Raw genomic sequence first — 25888 nt, forward strand, 5'->3', positions numbered from 1 at the left:
GTAAACATGCGTCTTAGCCATCTTTTCTGTTTGCCAGTATACCTTGTAAAATAATTGTTCCAAAAACAAGAAACCAAGCTAGCAAATATATGCAAATTAGGACAATCATCTAGTGCAGTGAATAGGGAAAAGATATGACTGCTGTTGTGGGAGGAAAAGAAAACACTGAAAAAAATCAACCCACACAAAACAGCAATAGAGAAAAGAAAGCAAGATCCTTGGATATTCTCAGCTGGAAAAAAATACAGAAGCATAATGAGGCATCGTGTTTCTAACAGGGTTTGGAGGAGCGGTGCACATCTGACCAGAGCACAAAGGGCCGGAAACCCAGCATAGGGAATGTGCTTTCCACCCCTAGCACAAAAGCACTGAAAACACTCTCATAAGTTGTAATAAAAGTCACTCAGTGTTCCTAACTAATATCATATACCTTTGTTTTATGCTTATTTCAATTATTAATTTTAGCACACAAGATAATAATGGGCTTTGGTATGGCATTTCCATTCATGTGCATTATTCTACTTTGATCTTTTTCACCACTCCACTTCCCTCTCATGTCCTCCCCGTTCCCTTTTTTAATATATTTTAATAATTCTGTGAAAAATTCACACAATTTTGTTTTGAGACAGGATTTCTCTGTGTGGCCCTGGCTGTCCTGGACCTGCTTTGTAGACCAGGCTGGCCTTGTCTTCCAGCGAGTGTGTGTGCCACCACGCCTGGATATACGATGTATTTCTATCATATCCACTCGCCCCACTGCTTCCCTTAACTGGAGATTCCTATCACCATCTCATCCCCTCTTCCTTTCCTTTTGCTAATAACCAGTGGGTCCAGTTCCTGTTGCCAACAGATGTGGGCATCTGCTGGCACACAGCCCTCCCATGAGGGAGCACCAGAGCTGGACAGACTCTCTCTTCCTCGGGAGCTACCCACTACTGATGGATCTTCAGCGGTGAGTCAGTACTCACGCGCTCCTGCCCACTCGGTGCTGCCATGTTGACTGGCTTGATTTTAAGAGGCAACTATATGTGTTGGAAGTCCATGGCTGCAGTGGTCCTCTCAAGGACAGAGGACAGTTTTACCTGGTATTCCCAATCTCTGGCCCCTACAGTCCTATCCCCTTCTAGTTGCCCACACCCCTCCTCTTCAGCAATCCCTCTTCTCCATTCTTGTCAACACACACACACACACACACACACAATTTTTTGGCCCTCCATTCCCACTAACTTTGCTGTGCCTATTTGATGTTCTAAATGGCACCACCCCTTTGGAAATTTGAATGTTATTCTTCATATTAAAAAGAAAAACCTTGTGGTATCGTGTCATTTTATTTATTTATTTGTTTGTTTGTTTATTTATTTATTTATAATTATACTTTATTTACTTTGTATCCCCGCTCTAGTTCCCTCCCTCCTCCCCTCCCAATTCCTCCTTTCCTTCCCCTTCTCCACACACTTCCCTGCCAAGTCCACTGTTAGGGGAGGGTTTCTTTTTCTTCCTTCTGATCCTAGTATGTTAGGTTAATCAGGAGTGGCTGCACTGTCTTCCTCTGTGGCCTGGTAAGGCTGCTCCCCCAACAGGGGGAGGTGATCAAAGAGCAGGCCAATCAGTTCATGTCAGAGACATCCCTGTTCCCATTACTATGGAACCCACTTGGACACTGAATTGCCATGGGCTACATCTGTGCAGGAGTTCTAGGTTATCTCCATGCATGGTACTTGGTTGGAGTATGAATCTCAGGAAAGATCCCTGTGCTCAAATTTTTTGGTTCTGTTGCTCTCCTTGTGGGCCTCCTGTCCTCTCCAGACCTTACTATTATTTCCCACTTCTTACATAAGATTCCCTGCATTCTGCCCAAAGTTTGGTCACAAGTCTCAGCATCTGCTTTGATAGTCTGCAGAGCCTTTCAGAGGCCCTCTGTGGGAGGCTCCTGACTTGTTTCCTATTTTCTTCTTTGTAGCTGCTGTTGTTGCTGTTGATGTTGTTTTGCTATTGCTTACAATCCCTTCTCCTACCCCAAGGATTCTTAGGTTCAGTCTCGTGATCATATCCTAGAATTCTTGAACATTGTGGTCATGCTTACTTTTTTCCTCTTTGATATATGAATATAGTGTTACATCAACCTGTCACCCATACATGATAAGTACTCTGTTTCATTTGTCTACTGATGGTGCAGCATCCTGTCCTATTTACTTAATGGGTTAACTCATGTCTCTTGGGTTTTTTTTTTTCACAACCTCAATTAATCTTTCATCTGTATTGCTGACATTATCCTCCAGTCTTGCTAACCCTCTCATCTAGATCTTGAATTGCTCCCGTCCTTTACTCGTTTACTTGGATTATCTGTCTGGCCACTGGACATTATTTAAATCAGGATTTTGAAATAGTTTCTGACTTTTTTTAGCTATTCTATTATCATTATTTTCAATTACTGGGAAGCTGGGAACCTGTGGAGACGGATCATGTTGACATGTTGCTCGTACATTTTGTGTTTCTCTGTTGTGTTTTAAACATGTGTTAAGATTAATGTGTCCTCCAATTCAGGGTTCTTTTCCCCATTTTGTTGGCGTGTTTTTCAATGCGTGTAGTTTTTTGTGTGTAGTCTTTACTTGGATGTGTGATCCTCACTACTGCTTAGAGAAAACAAACTGTACTCACAGAATGATTTAGTAACAATCCGATATGAAAACATAATGAAAAGAACTTGTGTCCTTCAATTACACCTGCAGTAAGGTTCAGAAACAGGATCTATGACAGCATCAAGTTACATGCAGCTTCAAGATTTTTAAAACCAAAGGCATTAATAACTAAAAAGTAAAGAGGAGAAAGTATGGAAAGGGGAAAACAGTGGCAAAGCAGGAATTAGAGAAGAAAAATATATGGCTTAGGGGTATGATAATAGAGCAATAGTACAGAAAAGATACAGACATATGAAGAATAATCATTAAAGCTTTTCAACACAAGACAAAAAACTAAAACATAATGACCAATTTAAATATAAAACAAAAACAAAAAAATAGAAGTATGAAATAAGAACAGAAATACATTGCCAGTCAACATTTCTTCCTTGTTTTAAGTGTGGCTATTCCCACCCCTAAGTTGTCTTTTGACTCTGGGAGGGGGGGGTGAAAAGGCTGCTACTCTCTATGTGACTCAAGCAAATTAGACTAGGATGTCCTTCTTCCCTGGGATAGATCCCGCACAAGCCCAGCTTTCCACTGGAGCTTCACAGAATAAACCACCACCTACTCCCAGATCCAGTGTAGACTCTGGTATTCTGGATGATGTCATTCTCCATGCCTGCTTTTCAATACTGCAGCTCTGAGGAAAGGAACAGGGCCCACTGGCTCTTGAATTCATCTTTGCTGCTCTATGCCCAAGACCCACTAGGAACCACACTGCTTTGCCAAACTGCCTGGGTGTATGTACCCCCATAAGTCTGTGCCATATTAGTTAACTTCTTGTGTTTTTGGATTGTGGGATTATTGTTTGCTAAGGGGGGGGTTGTCCCCAGGGCTCAGAGAACCTACTAGTAACAGTTTCTGACATCTCTGACAGACTAGTTTGGAACATTGCTCTCCATTAGCCCAGCCTGGGATAAAAGAGGCACAGCCAAACGCAAGTCTCTTCCAAGCAACTGCTCCATCTGTTCCATGATCTCCACAGATATTCAAACAACTTTGTCTTCAGTTGGCTTCTGAATACCTTCTTCCACTCCTGGTCATTGCCTCTGACAGGGTGGAAGGAGGAAGAATCCCTCTTCTCGTCTGTTCAGTGCTCTATACTGAAATTCATTATTTACTTTGTAACTGCAATGCTCAGTGTGGCCGGATTTTAGATTTCCTCACTGTTGGGCCACCCTCCTGCCTTTGCTTGGCTCTCATCTCTGCAGTTATGGAATCGTGCATTTTGTCCTTTTTTTTTTTTTTTTTTTTTTTTTTTTGGTTCATGGAAACTCAGGAGAGTAATGTTTAACTCCATTCCACACTCTTCCAGTGTTTCTTGTGATGAACATGCAGGTAAGATTTCACATTCACAACATACAGGTAAGCATCACATTCGTACACAGAAAGCATCTAAACAGCATCAGGTCAGCAAACAAGTGTCATGTGGCCGTTACTCCCTGAGAAGCATCTGTCTTGCTATGGGAAAGCAAGTGAGAGGGAAATGCTGCATTTCTGAGAGCAGTGACATCTCTTTGACAACCTGACTGGTACTTACACCTCAAAAAGCAGAATTCAGTGGTGAGAGTCAAAGTCGTGGGTGACATTCAATTATGGAAAGGACTGCATTCACTTACCATTGATAACTTAGCACTGTGTTACTTGCTAAAAACAAGAGATTCAGACATATTCCTCAGGCTTTCTCAGATTCTAAGTCTACTTCAAGGAACTGCCTCAAGGGGAAAAGTGTATTGTCATTCACTTTTATTTTTGTCATGATTCCTGTGTAATTGGCGTGAATAAAAGATTGCTTAATGTTCTCACTGGAATAATACATGCACTTACACAATTGTTTATACCTATATTATATTCACTGCCTTACATTAAGTATTCCCCAGGATACAAATTTTCTGTCACTATGAGTAGCACTCTGGATTTTGGAAAGATTACACTGTTTCAAAACTATGGGCAGAACACATGGGGCTCTCATCTTAGAATATTTAAGACAAGTGGTCTGCTAGGGTAAAGGAAAGCTGTCTAAGATAAGCAACCAAGGTCTTGGACATTTTTCAGTTACCATTGCAGTACCTCGAAGTTAAATTTGTCACAAACAAATGTTTGAGAACATTGTTCTCTGGCTCCAAATTTGATAAGCTTTTCATAATTGCGAACTTTATTTGAGGAACTTAGAAACAATCTTCAAGTTACTGCTAAAAAGTAGTAATTCTTTTTATTGTCTTAATTATGAGTTCAAATATAAGTAACTTATTGCAATACCACACAGGGCGTTGGGATTTTATTGCTACTTTTTCATTTTTAATGGTAATTGTTCTGAACCAAACAGTACACAACATATTTCTTGTTGCTCATTGCTGATGAGTATTTAACAAAGATTCTAATGAAGCTCAAGGTATAAACAGACAAGAGTCACTAAAGGTTTCCTATAATATAGTAAGTAAAATTATTATTAAATAAAATCTCATTTGATAATTTAAGAAAATTGTATATATATCACTTTTTCCAAATCCACACATGTATAGACAACTCGTGTAGACATCGCGGAGTCTCTTGGAAAATGTGCTGTCGGCTAGGAAGGAGCACAAGGCCTCCTCCTTGTTTCTATTGCTGACACCCTGTCGTGAATCGCGTGGCACCTTACTGGAATGTGTGCATATCCAAGAGTTATAAAAATGTTAATTACTGCTAATTTCTACCAATCTGGATTATGAATAGCATTGGACTTTCCACTGGCTACTTTGGATGGCTTAAAAAAATAATGCCAGAGGCAGTCCCTCTTCCCATCACTATGTAAGCCACTTGGACACTAAACTGCCATGGGCTACATCTGTCCTTGAATGGAGTATGAGTCTTTGGGAAGTTCCCTGTGTTCAAATTTTCTTGTTCTGCTGCTCTCCTTGGGGGGAGCAGCCTTACCAGGCCACAGAAGAAGACAATGCAGCCATTCCTGATGTGATCTGATAGACTAAGATCAGAAGGAAGGAGAGGAGGACCTCCCCTATCAGTGGACGTTTGGAGGAGCATGTATGCAGAAAGGGAAGGTAGGGTGGGATCGGGAGGGGAGGAGGGAGGAGTTTATGGGGGGATACAAAATGAATAAAGTGTAATTAATAATAATAATAATAATAAATCAAAAAAATAATAATAATGCAGTGAATTCACAGTTCAGAGGGGAAATTTGGGTATTTCAAAGCTTTAATTTTCCCAGATCCTTTTCTTAGGAAGCTACTGAAAATATGCTAAAATAAAATTGATTAATAAAGGAAGGAAGGAAGGCATAGGAACCAGAAAGCAAGGTACTGAGAATAGGAAATTTAAAAAAAATAAAAAAGGTGGGTGGGTGTGTGATTTTTCGAAATGAAATTACAGCTTGATAGTTGAGGAGAAGGTCTATCTTGAAACCCATTATGGATTAGAAAGGCACTTGTTTACAGAAAGGATGCTTTCATTTAAAGATAAATAGCTTGGGGTTGTTTAACAGCTGGCACATCATCAAAGTTTGACTGCTTATATATTTATATTCAGAGATGCTGTATAGAGTTGTCAAACGATACAGAAAGATTTCACTCTCCATTGGAGAAGTATCAGGTAATGCACATGTTCCCAAAGGTACATGTGTCAATGTACAGCTGAGACATCTAATCTACATAACATATTTGTTCGTTCATTTCTGATCTTTTATTTATCCTATTCATGTATATCACAGTACTACTCAAGATAAACAATAGAGAATCAGCCTTGATGTTCTTAAACATTTGAATGGATAAAGAAAATACAGTTTGTATAAAAAGAGGAGTTACCACTGATCATTAAAAAATAAAATTCATAGATGTGTGGGTTTGCTTCTGGGTCTTCTATTTGGTTCCATTGATCCTCCTTTCTGTTTCTATGCCAATACCATGCAGTTTTTATTACTATTGCTCTGTAGTTCAGCTTGAGATCACAGATGGAGATACCTCCAGATGATCTGTTGTTGTACAGGATTGTTTTGGAAATTCTGGGTTTTTTGTTTCGCCATATGAAGTTGAGAATTTTTCTTTCAAGGTCTGTAAAGAATTGTGATGGTATTTTGATGGGAATTACATTGAATCTGTAGATTGCTTTTGGCAGAATGGCCATTTTCACTATGCTAATCGTGAGCATGGGAGATCTTTCCATCTTCTGATATCTTCTTCAATTCCTTTCTTCAGAGACTTGAAGTTTTTCTCAAACAGGTCTTTCACTTGCTTGGTTAGAGTCACCCCAAGGTACTTTATGTTATTAGTGGCTATTGTGAAGGGTGTTGTTTCCCTAATTTCTTTCTTGGCCCTTTTTTCTTTGGTATACAGGAGGGCTTCTGATTGTTTTGAGTTGATTTTGTATCCATCCACTTTGCTAAAGGTGTTTATCAGTTGAAGGAGTTCTCTGGTTGAATCAAAGAAGCCAAAACCATTCAATGGAAAAAAGACAGCATCTTCAACAAATGGTGATGGTCCACCTGATGTCTATATGCAGAAAAATGAAAATAGATCCATATTTATCACCCTGCACAAAACTAAAGTCTAAGTGGATCAAAGACCTCAACATAAAACCAGACACATTAAATTGGTTAGAAGAAAAAGTAGGGAAGACCCTAGAACTCATCGGCACAGGAGACAACTTCCTGAACAGAACATCAACAGCACAGGCTCTAAGATCAACAATTAATAAGTGGGACCTCATGAAACTGAAAGGCTTCTGTAAAGCAAAAGACACTCATCAAAACAAAATGACAGCCTACAGACTGGGAAAGGATCTTCACCAACCCTACATCTGACAGAGGGGTAACATCCAGTATATATAAAGAACTCAAGAAGTTAAAAAGCAACAAATCAAGTAATCCAATTAAAAAATGGGGCATGGAGTTAAACAGAGAACTCTGTAGAGGATTGTAGAATGGCAGAAAAACACTTAAAGAAATGCTCAACTTCTTTAGCCATCAGGGAGATGCAAATCAAAACGACCCTGAGATTTCACCTTACACCAATCAAAATAGCTAAGAACAAAAACTCAAGTGACAACACATGCTGGAGAGGATGTGGAGAAAGGGGAACCTTCCTCCATTGTTGGTGGGAATGCAAACTTGTACAACTACTTTGGAAATCAATCTGGCACCTTCTCAAACAAATAAGAATAGTGCTTCCTCAAGATCCAGCTATACCACTCCTAGGCATATATCTAAAAAATGCTCAAGTACACAACAAGGACATTTGCTCAACCATGTTTATAGCAGCTTTATTCGTAATAGCCAGAACCTGGAAACAATCCAGATGTCCCTCAGTTGAGGAATGGATACAGAAATTGTGGTACTTTTACACAATGGAATACAACTCAGCAATTAAAAAGAGGAAACCATTAAATTTGCAGGCAAATGGTGGGACCTAGAAACGATCATCCTGAGTGAGGTATGCCAAAAGCAGAAAGACACACATGGTATATACTCACTTGTACAGACCTATAAGATAGGATAAATATACTGAAATCTATACACCTAAAAAAGATAAACAAGAAAGAGGACTCAGGGTAAGATGACCAATCCTCACTTAGAAAAACAAATGGAGATAGACATTGGATGTAGGAGAAAACAAGTAACAGGACAGGAGCCTACCACAGAGGGCCTCTGAAAGACTCTATCTAGCAGTGTATCAAAGCAGATATTAAGACTCATAACCAAACCTCCAGCAGAGTGCAGGGAATCATATGAAAGAAGGGGATGTTAGTAAGACCTGGAGAGTACAGAAGCGCCACAAGGACCAAATATATCTGGGCACAGGGGTCTTTCATGAGACTGTTTCTCCAACCAAGGACCATGTATGGATATAATCTAGAACCCCTGCTCGGATGTAGCCCATGATAGCTCAGTGTCCAAATGGGTTCTCTAATAAGGGGAACAGGGACTATTTCTGACATGAACTCAATGATGAGTACTTCGACACCCCCCCCCCCCGAGGGAGGAGCAGCCCTGCTAGGCCACAGAAGAGGACATTGCAGCCAGTTCTGAAGAGACTTGATAGGCTAGGGTCAGATGGAAGGGGAGGAGTTCCTCCCCTATTAGTGGACTTGGAAAGGGGCAGGGAGGAGATGAGGGAGGGAGGGTGGAATTGGGAGAGAATGAAGAAGGGGGGCTATGGCTGGGATACAAAGTAAATAATCTGTGATTAATATAAAAAATAAATAAATAAATAAATGATAAAATTCTGTCATTTGCCAAAAACTGATGGAACTGGAGAGGGATCATTATTTTTAAAAATAATTTAGATTCATAGCAATAAGTATCATGTTTTTTCTATATGCAAAATATGTTTTATATAAATACCGACATATTTATATCTATACACATGCACGCACATGTGGAATAAAAGCAGAAATAGGTCTATGTGAGGAAATGAGGGAGAGCCAGCAGGAAAGGATAAAACAGAGAGGGCAGGGGAAGAGTTTAGGTAATAGGGAGTATGAGCAAAGCACAACACTGTATATTATGAAATATAATTTTATTATGTTGTATGCTAACTTAAAAAAAGACTACTTGGTAGAAGAAGACAAGGAACAGGACAGGAGCTTTCCACAGGGATCCTCTGGAAGACTCTACCCACCAGGGTTTCGAAGGAGATACTGAGACTCATAACCAAGCTTTGGGCACAATGCAGGAATCCTTATGGAAAAAGAGGAAGATAGAAAGACCTGGAGGGGATAGGAATTGCACAAGGAGAGCAACAGAACCAAAAAACCTGGGCACAGGGGCCCCTGAAGAGACTAATACTCCAACCAAGGACCATGCATGGAGAGGACCTAGACCCCCTGTTCAAAGGAAGCCCATTGGCTGCTCAGTTCCCAAGTGGGTTCCCTGGTAAGGGATACAGGGGCTGTCTCTGACATGAACTCAGTGGCTGGCTCTTTGATCACCTCCCCCTGAGGGGGGCAGGCTTACCAGGCCACAGAGGAAGATGATGCAGCCAGCTTTGATGAGACCTGATAGGCGAGGGTCAGATGGAAGAGGAGGAGGACCTAGGGGACTAGGGAAAGGGCATAGTGGGAGAAGAGGGAGGGTGGGTGGGATTGGGAGGAAACGAGGGAGGGAGCTGCAGTGGGGATACAAGTGAATAAATTGTAATAAATAAATATATAAATTAAATTAAATTTTTTAAAAAGACTACTTGGTAAGTATGGAAGGAGAGGGTGAAGGCAATTAATAGCTCTAAAGGGAAACACCTTACTAGAAGCTGTAATCACACTACAGTACTTGAACTCAACAGTGAAAAATGCACATACAGACATATGCAAGCACACATACACAATACGCACACACAGATAGGCACACCTATTCACTTGTACATATGCACATACATGTATACATGCACACATACAAACACACAAACACACATATGCACAATACACAGTCATAATCATGAAAACAAATTAACCAAAATGTAGACTTGACCATGCCAGAATGTAAAGGGAGAAAACAATTGATCAACTGAGGAATGACATCAGCAGGTAATGTCTGAAAGATTTGAATATATAAAAGTAATAGTCCATAAGAACTGGGGTCAGAGGTGTTTGGGGGCTTCTGAGGTAAGTGGGATGGCTCGGGGCTGCCATTTATCCCCAACCGTGTCGTACTGTTTTTCAACCAAATCCCAGCATTTCTATTTTAATGTAACTACTCTTCTTTTTTCAGATAGTCTTGTTTTTTGTATGAAAAGTGTGGTGGTAACTGGAGTACGCTGCTTCCATTGCCAGAAGGAAATGTCATCCCACGTCCATTACACAAATTTCCAATCTGTGTCATCAAATGCTTCAAATGCAAATTGTACTGATATCAATGACTTATGAAATAAGAATGAATCCATCAGAAACTCATTCCACCAATGGTGAAGCATCTAGCATGATCTTATCAATTCATTAGGCAGAATCATTTGTTTTTCTCCCTTGGAGAGGGTGAAAACAATGCGCCCGCTAAATCAACAGTCTGTGACACGTAAGTATATTTAAAGCTAACTGTGATGCACAAGTGACTCATAACTGTCTTCAAACATGTCAGGATTTCCCAGCAGATTTAAAAATTTCTAATTTCTAAATGCTTTACATGCACATTCCAAATGATTACAAATTTCCCAGTAAAACTAATAAACAAATAAGACAAAGAGAGCTCTCAGGTGGCACACTCATTCTCCCTTTGCTACCGTCCTAATATAGTCAAGCCTCCAAATATCAAGTTGTAAAGCAGAGTTTTCAGTTTCAAGTGCTATAACGGGTAAAGGAACATTGTGTTAATAACTGTTTCTTTTGACTTCATCTTGTACAGAGTTGTTATTCTAAAGACGAAGTGATTAATGTATCAAAAATTCTCCAATTTTATAGCTTCTACTGAGCTGCAATAGTTAGAAAGGGTGTTTTCAAACAGGTAGATACTGAAATGTAACACTAAAAAAGAAAAATAAGAGAAACCCATGTGACTTTGTTTAGTAGGTTTTTATTATATATAACAACACCATAGTTTGAATATGTTGCTTATTTTAATCCCTATTTTGACTTACTTAAAGGATGAGAGGTTGACCTATGATATTCAGTGTATCTTAGATTTTTCACCAAATCTACTTCATTTAGGGTTCTTAGGCACCATTACCTCCCTTCCAACACCACCCCTGCAACCTTAGGTAGGTGAGTAGTAGGGAAAAGCCTACTGTAAACCTCCTTTTTCTACTTCCTGCTGATTAGGATTGGTGATCGTTAGGGGAGTACCAGACTCAGTCATCAGGATATCAGCAGTCCAGTCCAAAGGCCAACACAGAGTAGCAACATGAAGCCAGCGAAAGCCATAAGACCAAGTTGGATTGCTCAGACACACTCTCTGGAATGTTTCCCTTGGCGAAGTCAAGTGTCAAAACATGAAGATCAGCACAGCAATGCTGATCCAAATGTGGTGTGTTACTCTGCCTGGGCCTCTATATATGTCTTTTCTCAAAGTCCACCCATGGATGTTCTCAGCTGGCCAAAGACATGCCCCTCAAATGAGAGAGCAAAACATCACATGCCATCTTACAAGCCAACCTGAGGAAAGTATCAGGTGCCCAGCTTGTGGCAAAACATCACATGAACAAACTGAGTCCAGAAACTTCAATCTAGGGTTAAGTATGTTGAGAGGAGGCTGGGACTAGGAAAGGTCACTAAAATGGGATTCATAATTTGCTGGCATGTGCATTGAAAATCATATGGGAGACAGACCTCAGCGCATGTCTGTGAGAGCATTTCCAGAAAGGGTGCGCTGAAGAGGGAATAATACTGAGTCTAATGTGGACAGTGAGGGCCTACTTGTTAAGTTTCAAAGGTATGCAAGAATTCTATTAGGAACTGAGCTAGCAGCATTTCTGTTACATTCAGCAAAGAATTTGGTTATTTCCTGCTCATGTCCTGAGAACCTGGTTTGTCTGAAATTTTAAACTCAAAAAAATTTGATACTATTTTATATATTTCTTCTATTATGATAGATAGAGCTATTTGGTAAACAACTACAATTTCACAAACTACACATTATGCTGTTTTGAAATTTCTCCCACCAAATGTGGGTCTTAAAGGTTGTTAATAACCCTATCTCCTTGTGTACAAAGAAATGCCTCCGTTTACTTTCCCCACCAAGGATGTGCCTGAGACCAAGCCAGTGAGTTCTGGGTTCCTGGAACTCTACATTTTTACTTATAATTTGCTGCAGCATTATTGGGTTCATTGGGGTCACCTGGACTTGCGTCTAAGTGGCAGCTGGACATTAAGGGACTCTGAGGCTAATGAAATAGAAACAAAAAACACTCTAGCACAGTGCTGAAAGTCATATAGAGAAACGAGATCATTACTCATGCCCAGTGTCAAATACAAGAAAAAGACAAAAGCTGAAGTTGGTTAAGCCCAGACCTGAGCAGAATGCAGGGGAAAGTAAATATCCTGGACTTTTGATGAGCACTGGACATGTGCTGTGTGGCTAGTCATCTTGAGCTGGCGGCTTGATGCTGGAATAAGTTCGGTTCTCCAGAAAGAGACTGCAGAGACTTTCAGCAATTACTACATAAAGCATGCTTTGAGTCACAGAAAATCTACCTACAGGGGAATAAAGAGTTATTCCAGAGGAATAACTGTAATACCTACCTCTCTCTTAGCATAAGCCAACTTGGATTTCTGAAGAGGTCATTACTCATGCACACTTTAGTAAAGAGAGTGTATTCACAGGCAAGGCTGGGGAGAGGCCTCTTCTGGTTTCTCCTAGAAGCCTCTCCTCTGGCCACTGGCCTCAACATATAGAAAACAATGTGTTATCTCACATATTTAGTATTTCCCATCATTGAAAATGGCAGACACCGTACCCCTGAACAGTGCTTGATAACTTCAATTTATAATTATCAAATTCAACAAAGAAAAAAAACCTATAAAATATTAAAACTAAAAATTAGTTTGAGTCTTGTGAAAGTACTTCTTAAAAAGCATGTGGTGAAAAACACTAGTATCCACTCCCCCTTCTTAGAATACACTTTTTAAGTGTCACCCTGGCATGTTCTAATTTTATATTAACTTCCTTAAAGAAGATGATTTTTTATATGTATAAGTGAGTATCCTGGGTAATTTTAAGTTAGCTTGACACAAGTTAAAGTCATTTGAGAAAAGGGCACCTCAATTAAGAAAATGCTCCCACCAGATTCTTGACTGATCGATGGTTGAGATGGTTAGGTCCAGTTTACTGTAGGTAGTGGCATCCCAGCCCGTGGTCCTGGCTATAAGAAAGCAGAGTGACCAAGCCATCAGAGTGTCTCTGCATCAGCTCCTGCCTCCTTGGTCTTGATTTGCACTCATGACTTCCCTGAATGATAGACTACAAGACATAAGGTAGAATAAACTCTTCTCTCCCCAAATTGCTTCCAGTCATGCAGTTTCGTCATAGCAATAAAAACCCTAGGAAAAGTGGAGAGTAAGAGTAAGATCTTGACACATTAGCTAAGTCAGTGGTGGTCAACCTTCCTAACCCTGAGACACTTTAAAACAGTTACTCCAAAAAATTATTTTTGTTGATATTTCATAACTATAATTTTGCTACTGCTATGAATTCTAATGTATTTATTTGTGTTTTCTTGTGGTCTTAGGTGATCCCTGTGAAAGGGTTATTTAGCACCAAAGAGGTCATGATCAGAGGTTGAGAACTACTGATCTAATGGCATTTATAGGAAACTAGTATTAATGACTCAAGGTTCAACTTAACATTTAACTGAAGGTAGGAAGATAATAAAGCACAGGCTTACCTTACGTCTTTAATAAAATTTTAGTTTCTTTTTGCCACTGTTAGTGATTCTTATTTTCTTTTAGTCATCACTTTACTTTTTGTTCTCTGACTAAGTAAATAATGAATTAGAATCAGCCTCCTAATACTGCAGCTACTTTTTCAATTCCGAATGAAAACACCCTCAACTGAGTTTATTAAATGTATTTATAAAAATGGTCATTTGGGAGCATCCACTGTCTTCTGATTTCAAATTGATTAATCTGAACAGTGTTTCTTTATGTCACGAATTATAATGATCATAAGCCGGTGGCTGAATGTTGTAAGTTGTAACAGGAAAATGTAAGAAACACTGGCCTTGCCACTGGCCTTCTAACATGCTTGGTCGTGGATGATTTTGTGAGACATGTTTGTGATGAGTGGTTATTCAGACCAAACCAAAAGCCCCCACTTCTTAACAGCTTAATTCAGACTCACTTTTTCTGTCCCTAACTTTGGAGCAGATACCAGTATTCCAGAATTTATCACACTATGTTCTGATAAGGAACTTGAGCCTAGAGGTCAGACTTGGTTTAAACAGCAACAAGAAAAAATAATGTGAAAAGTGAAGGAGAAAGTTCTCAGCCATTTCTATACCCCTCAACACAATTCAAAAACGAGTTCTTTTGAAATCTCTCACACACTCTACTATTTGTTTTCTTAAAAGAAGAATGAATTCACAATCTAAAATTAGATTTTAAAAATGTAATCAATAATCCTCATGTGACTATCAAAAAAAAACAAACCAACCAACTAATTTTGATAAAGTAAACATATCAAAAAGAGAAAGAGATTTAATGGTAAACTGTGTTCCAGAAACTATCCTAGCCACTTCCTCTGGGTTCCTAATTATGTGACAACAACAAACCCATTTTTCCAGAACACTAGCCATGTTTTTGGTTTCTTGCCATCAAATGAAGTCCAGTGTAATAGAATAGACAGCAAAACAAGTATCTTTTATATTAAGAAAACCTTAGAAAGAAAAAGTGCAGATGGATGTAATGAAGTGGGTCCCTCTAAAACTACAAGTGGGCTGCTCATCACGACCGAGATGTTGAGGGGACCAAAAGCAAGGAGAATTTATTAAGTAAAGCTAGCAAAGGTATCATTCAGTGAAAGGCAGTTTTACAAAGGGTCCTTGACTGAGCTCTGTGAGCCTCTCTGTGAAGTTGCTCAGAGTTTAGAAAACACTCAGACAAATTCCCTTTCAACGGAAACAGTCCTCACGTTAGAGAACTCATCCGTGAAGAACACTTCAGTGCTGTCTCTGAGAACAGAAAAGCCAAAGGTATCGTGGACAAGTGAGGATCAGTGCAGGGGTGGCTTTGACTGAAAAACAAAATAATATGAAATTCCCATGATCAGTATCTGAGAGCAGGATCGTCTTCGTTAGCATTTACAAAAATCATCCAGCTTTTTGTTGTTTTTTTTAAATAATGTTTTAAGTTTATTCTTTAAAAATACATTTTTTACCTATCCATCTGACTGCCCCCAGCTCCCCCCAAGAGTCCCTCATCACATCTCTCTCACAACTTCATGTCCTCTTTTTGTTTCTTTAACTAATAAGCCACTGAGTCCAATTGGTGTTACACATTTGCAAATGAGCATAGGACCATCTACTGAGGCCCAGGCAACCCATTAATGGTTCCCCCACCCTTAGCAGTCATCAGCTACTAATATCTCCTCAGCTTGGAAGGGGCCCTCCACCACCAGCGCTGGAATTTTGACCAGCTCGGTTGTATGCTGGCAATGCATGGATAACCACTAACGCTGTGAGTGCTTGTGTTCAACAGCATTTCACAGCTTTCCTCCCCATCCTTCAGCTCTTCTCTTCTTTCTGTTTCCTCTTCTATGATAGATCCTGAATCATGGTTGGTATAAATGACCCATCTATGGCCGGCCATCAGTCACTCATTCTCAGCCCCTTGACAAGTCACTAACAGAGACTTACAGAAACAGGCATCTCTACAAAAGTTGAGTGCAGCACAAATATATGAGTATAAATGTAGAGATTTGAAATTGATTTCATGATGTTCTGCAAACAAAGTGTTCAGTGCTTTCAGCAATAGGATCTTACCATTACGGTGTTCGACCAAGATTACTGACAACAGCCTCTATTGTTCTGAGTGTCTCTGAGGCCTCCCTGACCACTAATGGGTTTTCCATGTAATGACCCATGTCTTCTGGAAGCAGCATTGTCTACTCATAAAGGATACCTCGGGTTTTTTTAATTATGTTTTAAATTAACTTACAAACCATCGGTTTCTATTGAGATTCTTCATCCATCCTTCTGAATTTTGTTAACACACCCTGAGCCCTTTCTCTTTCCCATCCCCCTGCCACATCCCCACTAGAACTGTTAGTCACCAGTATTCCTTCCTTCAAGTCTATGTTCTATTTTCCCTCTAATTATATTTTTTAACTTGGATTACAAGATTGTAGGCTTCCATGTAGCTTTTCCATACACCCATCATTTTAGTTAACTCTGCTCCCACCCACTCTTCTCCATCTCCCCAGCCCTCCATGCTCTTATAAAGCCTCAACATTTAAAAAAAAAAAAAAAAAGGAAAAGCTCTCCAGTCAGAACGTAAAAGAATTGCTACCCAGTAAATAAATGACTTGTTAGAAAGTATGCCAACAGCAAACTTTAACAATACACTGTTGATCAGCACTAAAGCACCGGAACACACAAGAAAGATGCCTGCCCTCCATGAGCCTCAGTGTGTAATTCTGGTGATGGGGAAGAAGGTTGAGCCAGGTCACCTCTAAGACCACATGATCTTTAAAAGCACTTTCTAATAGCTGTTTCTTAGAAAGAAAATGAACACAGACTAGAAGAAAAGCGATGGCACAGTCCCTTCTGAAATCAAAGGTGTCTTATCCAACAGATGCTTTTGAAAACAGTGGGGTGGAGATTTTGTGATAGCACAACCATACAGTCAGACTTATTGATCTATCTGGTACCCAAAGCCATGGTAGAGATAGCTCACTTAGGGCCTAACCAGCTCCTCATGGACCTTCTGAAAAGACTTTTTCTTGCAAGTTAGCTGGACCATTTTCCAGATAAATATTTGAACAAAACATGGATTTTCTTATGGGTAGTCTTTGTAGACAAAGCCTGGAAAATGCTTCAGAAGAAAACAATAATCAATCATGATTTTTTTTTTCTGTGCTCTACTGAAGCACAGAGCAGTGATTTGGGACTTTTTATTTATTTCCTGAGCATTGTTTTCAGTTTGGTTTTTCAATAAAAACATTAAAAGAATTGTAAGTCATAACTCCAGAAAAAAGGGTGGGTCCTTTCCACACCATTTGTTTTATCGAACTGTTAGAATTCTAAGCATAGAAAAGCCAATGTCATCTCATTGGTTCCACATTTTACCCTAGAAAAAGAAAGTTTGGTCACATCTTGTGTCCAATTTCCCAGATATAACTGAGAAAGATTCCTGAGAATCTGCCGACACAGTTTCAGCTGGCTTTTGTCACTTTAGTATCATAACCATCTTTCCGTGTTACTAAACAAATTTCTGCATTATTACTTTGTAAAGAGAATTAACTTTCTCATTATTTTCTAGTTACAAGTGTAAAATCTCCACCATTTCATTTTGGACAATTTACTTAATAGTAAAGCTTCAATTTTCTCATTAGCAAGATAAGAATAATTCTCTCTTTTTCTTTTTGAAGACTCAAAATAAAGTTAACATATGTCAACCATGATAATGTTGAATACATAGTATCATAAGGGAAGAACTGAAATTTAAAGTACTAGTGATTTTTCTTCCTTTTCTGTATTTATGTTGCAATATACTAGATTGGATTGTAATTAAGATAATGTCTCTAAGAAAAAAAGTTCACTTTGTAACCAAATGATGTCTGCTTATATAGGTTCCTAAGAATGGTCCTGCACTGAAAGTATACATTTTCTTCTTTAAATAATCATTTATTTATACTATCTTTAAGTCTGACAATCAATACTTCTAACTCTTACTACTACGGAATAATTACAAATACTTCTTTTACAAATAAGAACACGTTATAAAATTTGTACAATCACACTTTATCTGCCTACCAATGGTAATCACTTATAATTCCAATTTCTGATGCATTCATATATTTTTAATATTAATAAATATAAATACATAAAGTGTCAGTAAAAGAAGTTATTATTAAGCTATATACACCAAATGGCATTTTATTTTCCAGCTGCATTAAGAAAGCAAAGAGAAATAATGAATGTACTCTGCAAATCATATCACACAGAGTCTTATGATGATCTATAAAAATCCATATAGTCTATAATAAAAAATCTCAACAGTCTACACTTAAATGTATCCTTTTAAAAATTTAACTTCTATTTATCAATATATTGAAGAATTTTAACAATAGTTTTCCTAAACTTTCTAGCAGAAAATATTTGACATGTAGATATTCCCATATGATTATCAAATCAATACCACAATAATAGATATCAAGTTCAATAGTGAGCAAAACAGTTAACAGTACAGATTGCCTTAGGGAATCAACTATTCAGGAGAGGAAGATTTGTGCAGAAGTAAAATCCAATACAGATGAGCTCAGGCACATTCAGGCACTATAGCAATCCCCATCTACAATTCTTCACAGATCTTGAAAGGAAAATTTTTAAGTTCATATATAAACACACATACAATAAAACAGGACAGCTACACAAATTCCTGAATAATAAAAGAACTGCTAGAGTTATCACCATCCTTGATCTCAAGTGTTACTACAGATCTAAACTAATTTTAAAAAATAAATGTAATTGACACAAAAACAGACGCGTTGCTCAATGGAATAGAACTGAAGACTAAGACATAAATAAGTCCACACACCTATGGACACCTGTTGTTTTTGTTTATAAAGATCCAAGAAATACAAACTGTAAAAGAGACAGCATCATCAATAAATGGTGCTGGTCAAACTGGATGGCTGCATGTAGATGAATCTAAACACCCATATCCATCACCTTGCACTAAGCTCACCTCCAAATGGATCAAAGACCTAAACGTAAAACCAGATACACTAAACATGGTTTAAAAAAAAAAAGGGAAGTGGGAAGTAGCATAGAACTCATTGGCATGGGAGACAACTGCCTGAAGAGAACTTCATTAGGACATCTGATGGAGGGATAATGCACAGAATATATAAAATATTTTTAAAAAATCTAGATTTCAAGAAACCAAATAACTGAATTAAAAATAGGGTACAGCTGTAATTAATATAAAAAATAAAAATGTAAAAAAATAGGGTACAGATTTAAACAGAATTCTCAAAAGTGTTTTTCAGTTGGCTGAAAAACATTTAAAGAAATGTTTAACATCCATAGTCACCAAGGAAAGGCAAATCAAAACTACTTGGAGATTTCATCTTACACCTGTCAGAATGGCTAAGATCAATAAAACAAATGACAGTTCATGCTGGCAAGGATGTGGAGTAAGAGCAATGATACTCTTCCATTGCTGGTGGGGGTGCAAACTTACACAGCCTTTATGGAAATCAGTGTGGAGTTTCCTCAGGAAGATGGGAATAAATCTACCCCAAGGTCCAATTATACCACTTGTATATGTCAAGTTTCTCTAAGAAAAAAAAAGAACTTATGAACTTACAAAATAAATATATATTAATACATATAATTCATACATTTTATTCTATATGTTCTATTTATTCTATAATAATTCTATATTCTAGTCATTTTATAATAAAGAGTATTTATTAGAGTGGCTTACAGGCTATGGTTCAGCTATTCTAGCAATGGTTGTCTACCAATGGAAGGTTCAAGAATCCAGTAGTTGTTCAGTCCATGAGGCTGGATATCTAGCTGGTTTTCATTATACTCCAGAATCCTAAAGAAGGAGGCTCTAATGTCAGTGAAGGAATGGACTTCACAGTGAATGCAAAAGCCAGAGAGAGGAGGCAAAGAGGGAGTGGGGGGTGCTTCCTTCTTCCATGTCTTTTATATAGGCTGCCAGCAGAAGGTGTGGCCCAGATTAAAGGTGGATCTTCCCAGATCAAAAGGTCTGGATTAAAAGTGGGTCTTCCCACTTCAGACAGGTAATTAAGAAAAATCTCTCACAGGTGTATGCAGGCATTTGTGTTTTGGTTAATTACATATGTAGTCAGGCTGACAACCAAGAATAGCCCTCACATATACCCAAAGGATGTATCACCTCAAAGACACTTGCTCAACCATGTTCATTACTGCTCTCTTCATAATAAGCAGAAAATGGAAACAATCTAGACATCTCTTAACTGCTGGATGGATAAAGGAAATGTGGTATATGTGCACAATGGAGCATTGCTCAAGCATTGAAATTATGAAATTTGCAGGTAAACAGATAGAACTATAAAAAATCATCCTGTATAAGGTAACCTAGACCCAGAAAGACAAATATTGTATGCACTTGCTTGCATGTGAATATTAGCTGTTAAGTCAGTGATAGCCAAACTGTACTTTATAAAACCACAGAGATTAGATATAAAGTAAAAAACATGGGGTGGGGGCAGGGACAGATAGAGGTCCCTAGGAAAGGGAAATATAATAGTTATGGATGGATGTGGGGGGCCCTGGATCAGAAGGATTAAGTGGGGAAGGCAAAAGAGGGGGATAAAGAAGAGAATCTAGGGAGAAACAGCTAAAACTAACCACCATTTGAGGGCACATATGGAAAACCTAATACAAGAGAAGCCAATCTGCTATCTTTTGCCACCAAATGAAGCTTTTAGTACTGGGATTATGTTATATATAATTGAGTTGTTGGCCAAAGGCACCCCATAGGCACTCCCAAAACAACCCAGGCTGTTGCCAGGATTACAGGTTGCTCTCCACAAATTGATCATAAGGTTCCATTGCTGAAGACAACACCTACAAAACTCAATATGAAGAAGTTGAGTTGGTGCCTGTCTACATAGAGCCTTCACCCCTATGTTGTAACATCTTTGGTGGAGGAAGGCATTCTGCATGCTATCAAAAGATAAATATAAACCACCAAACCAGCTACAAACCCTGTGGTCTACAATAGTATCCTGCCTAGAAGATATGCTAGTGCAATGATGGCACAATGGTTATGGGAGTGACCAACCAGTACCTGATTTGACCTCAGGAAGCCTACTTCAGAAGCTGGAACTCATACTTGGGGTTTCTTGGGTGACCAAGAACCCTAGAATAAATAGCCCAGGAATATGAGGTAAAATAAATAAATAAATAAATAAATAAATAAATAAATAAATAAATAAAGCAATGAAATGACTCCTAATGTCATTCTGCTATACTCATAGATCAATACTTCACTCAGTATCATCAGAGAAGTGTCCTCCTACACCTGATGAGAGCAAATACAGAGAACCACTGTCAGAGTTCTACAGAGTGTGAGAGACTTTGGAACATTCTGCCCTAAATAGGATGTCTGCATCAAATCTCTCTCCTCAGAGCTCAGAGAACAGCATGAAAGAGAAGGTGGAAAGAGCATAACAGCCAGAGGGGAGGGAGCACACCAAGGAAACCAACAGGACCCATGCACATATAAACTCACAGAAAGTGAGGCAGTGTGCACAGGCCTGCGTGGGTCCACACCAGTTAGGGACCTAGAGCTGAGAGGAAATGTAAATACATGCTCCCTAACTCAGAAGTTATCTCCAACTGACAACTTCTTGCAAATAAAAATTTAGTTTTCTCCAAGGAAGTCTCACTGGGCAAGCAAACTATTATTAAGGGTAGAACCCACAGCCAGCTTTAGATGGCCAAGAGAAAACAAACTCAGTGGCATCTTTTGAGGTTTGTCATATATTGTCATGTCAGGCTTTTTTTTCCTAATTTTTAATTTTAGTTTTTATTTTATTTTATTTGTTTTCATTTTCTCTCTTTTTACCCTACAGGTCCTCTGCACATATATGATGGCTTCCACTTAGTGGTTTTATAGGATTCCCAAGTGAATAAGAATGGATCTGTGGACAGTTATCGGAGGCGGGGCAAGATGGCAGCACCGGGAGGACTCTCATTCTGAGGAGCAGCACAGCAGGATTGGCACAGTGACCAGCAATCAGAACTCGCGGCCATAAAACACAAGTGGTTGTGTTTCTCAGGTGAGAGGATACCCCATGGTGGGGGATTCGATCAGCTTTAACTCACCCGGCTAAACCGCGGAAGAGATCCCCGTTCCGCCAGGCACTTGGTCGCCAGCCCAGAGCTACCCGCCAGTGCGATCTGGTCATGGTCCCAGACTGAACTGTGGGCCCACAACACCATAGACTGGATTTCCCAGTCGAGAGATAACCCCACGGAGCAGGAAACAATTGGGACCGACCCCAGGTTACCCAGACATCCCCTGGAAAAGACTCGGGTTCCGCGGGTGCCCCAGGAGCCAGCCCGGACCCAGAGCCGGGAGGGACAAAGGCGCCTGCCTGCACAGAGCCCTGCCTGCGCGCATGATTTGCCGCCTCAGATAGAACTGTGGGCACCAGGGCAACAGGGCACCAGACTGCGTGTCTCTGGCAGGAGGAAACCCCCAGCGGAGGGGGTCAGCAACTCTAACGCTTAGGACACCCAGCACCAAAACACTTCCTGGACTCACGCAGACTCTAGTGCAGGCAGAAGCGCTGTGCTCTGCCGCCATTGTTGTGTTCCCCTAGGGCACTGGGACACACAGCTGCATCCTCGGACCTGCAGGAGCTGAAGAGCCATTACAGCAGCCCTCAGACACTGTGCCAGGGATCGGCCAGTTGTCCCTGGCTGGACTGCCAAAACTGTAGGAATCCCTGATCCTTCAGGGGGGCTGCACCCACAGCGTCTGGACCAGAGTGGTGCCTACAGCCGCCATCCCAGACAGAGACACACAGCTTCTGGTCCAGAGTGAGGCACCCAGCCTCCAGACCAGAACAGTGCCCCCAGGTGCCAACTCAACCTAGGTGCACATTCTCCAGGTCCAGAGCACAGCAATCAGCCTTTGGCCCAGAGACTTGCTGAGTGCACCTCCCACTTTCCCGGACAGAACTGTGCACCCCAGAATAACAGACTGAGTTTCCCTGTTGGGAGAAAACCCCACAGCTAGGGAATCAGCAGTTTCTTCAAGAGGACTGTACATGGAAATTTAGTGAGCAGCAGCACACTAAATTTATAACAAGAAACCCAGCAGTGGGGCAGCTGTCTTGAGAAATTTTATGGGTAAGAGGAGATTCCCCCCTGCCTAACATAGACCACAGCTACTACTCAGGGCTATAAACCTGAGGTGAGCAGTGGCATCTCCGGAGAAACACTGGCCATACAGTGACCATAACCAAAAAGCAGAGAAGGACTCCTTCAGGAAAAATCATCTTCCGGCCAAGGGGATACTCCCTACCTCAGGACTCCAGGAAGCACAGAAACTAACAGCCAAAACCTAAATCAGCCCAATGGGTAGAGGTCAGCGTAAAGGCTCAACCAACAAAAGACAGAGCAATATGGCATCTCCAGAACCCAGCCATCCAGGGGCGAACAGCCCTGAACAATGCAGCATAATAGAAAATCAAGAAGATGACCTTACATCTATGTTGATGAAGAGAATAATAGAGGAAACAGATAAAATACGTAAAGAATTAGAGAAAGATAAAACCAAACAGATCATGGCTATCCGTAAAGAAATGGAGGAAGATAAAGACAAGCAAATTAGGGCCATCCGTGAAGAAATACGGGAAGATGCAGCCAAACAGCTTGTGGCCTTCAGAGAAGAAATAATTAAATCACTGAAAGAAATCAAAGAGACAGAGTTGAAGGAACTAAAAGAAAAAGAGGAAAATACAAGCAGACAGGTGAAGGAAGTAAACAAAACAACTCAAGACCTGAAGATAGAACTAGAAAAATTAAAGAAACCACAAATGGAGGAAATAATGGAGAGGAAAAATTTAGGGAAGAAAACAGGAACTACAGAGGTAAGCATAACCAACAGAATACAAGAAATGGAAGAAAGAATCTCAGGTGTAGAAGATACAATGGAAGAAATCGATGTATCTGTCAAAGAAAATGTTAAATCCAAAAAATTCCTGACACAGACCGTCCAAGAAATCCAAGACAATATGAAAAGACAAAACCTAAGAATAATAGGAATAGAGGAAAAAGAAGACTCCCTTCTCCAAGGCCCAGAAAATATTTTCAACAAAATCATTGAAGAAAATTTCCCCAAGTTAAAGGAGAAGCCAATAAGGATACATGAGGCCTACAGAACACCCAACAAATTTGACCAGAAAAGAAAATCCTCCCGCCACATAATAATCAAAACAGGAAGTATACAGAACAAAGAAAAAATACTAAAAGCTGCAAGGGAAAAAGGCCAAGTAACATATAATGGCAAACCCATTAGAATCACACCTGACTTTTCAACAGAAACTATGAAAGCCAGAAGGGCCTGGACAGATATCATGCAGACCCTAAGAGAACACAGATGTCAACCCAGGCTACTATACCCTGCAAAACTCTCAGTCCTCATAGACGGAGAAAACAAGATATTCAATGACAAAAACAAATTTCAACAATACCTACACACAAATCCAGCATTACAGAAGACACTGGAAGGGAAAATACAACCCAAGAAAATTAGCTTCTGTCAAGAAAACACAGGAAATAATTAACCTTACTACAGCAAAACAAAAAGCAACCAAGCACACAAACTTATGAACACAGCCAACATCAAAATCAAAGGATCTAACAGCCACTGGTCATTAATCTCTCTCAACATCAATGGACTCAACTCTCCAGTAAAAAGACACAGATTAACAGAATGGATACGTAAACAAAACCCAGCAATCTGTTGCATACAAGAAACACACCTAAGACACAAAGATAGACATTACCTGAGGGTAAAAGGTTGGAAGATGACTTTCCAAGCAAATGGACCCAAGAAACAAGCAGGAGTAGCCATTCTAATATCTGATAAAATAGACTTTCAACCAAAATTAATAAAAAGAGATGAGGAAGGACACTTCATACTCATCAAGGGAAAATTCCACCAGGAAGACATCACAATCTTGAACATCTATGCCCCAAATACAAGAGCACCCACATTTGTAAAAGAAACATTGATAAAATTTAAACCACATATAGATCCCCACACATTAATAGTGGGAGACTTCAACACCCCACTCTCAACAAAGGACAGGTCAACAAAACAGAAATTAAACAAAGAAACAATATCTCTGACAGAGGTCATGAATCAAATGGACCTCACAGACATCTACAGAACTTTACACCCAAACACAAAAGAATTTACCTTCTTCTCAGCACCTCATGGAACCTTCTCCAAAATAGACCATATAGTTGGTCACAAAGCAAGCCTCAACAGATACAAGAAGACTGAAATAATCCCTTGTATCCTGTCTGATCACCATGGAATAAAGCTGGACTTCAACAACAACAGAAATAGCAAAAAGCCTACACACACATGGAAACTGAACAACTTGTTACTAAATGACAGCTGGGTCAGGGAAGAAATAAAGAAAGAAATTAAAGCCTTTCTAGAACTCAATGAAAATGAAGACACAACATACCCTAACTTGTTGGACACAATGAAAGCAGTGCTAAGAGGAAAGTTCATAGCACTAAGTGCCTTCAAGAAGAAATTCGAGACAGCTCATTCAAGCAACTTAATGGCCCACTTAAAAACCCTAGAAAAAGAAGAAGCAGACACACCAAAAAGGAGTAGACGGCTGGAAATAATCAAACTCAGGGCTGAAATCAATCAATTAGAAACAAATAAAACAATTCAAAGAATCAATGAAACCAAGAGCTGGTTCTTTGAGAAAATCAACAAGATAGACAAACCCTTAGCCAAGCTAACTAAAAGGCAGAGAGACACCACCCAAATCAACAAAATCAGAAATGAAAGGGGGGACATAACTACAGACACTG

This window comes from Psammomys obesus, unplaced genomic scaffold (genome assembly GCF_907164565.1).
Source record: "Psammomys obesus unplaced genomic scaffold, mPsaObe1.curated_primary_1811, whole genome shotgun sequence".
Taxonomy (NCBI): domain Eukaryota; kingdom Metazoa; phylum Chordata; class Mammalia; order Rodentia; family Muridae; genus Psammomys; species Psammomys obesus.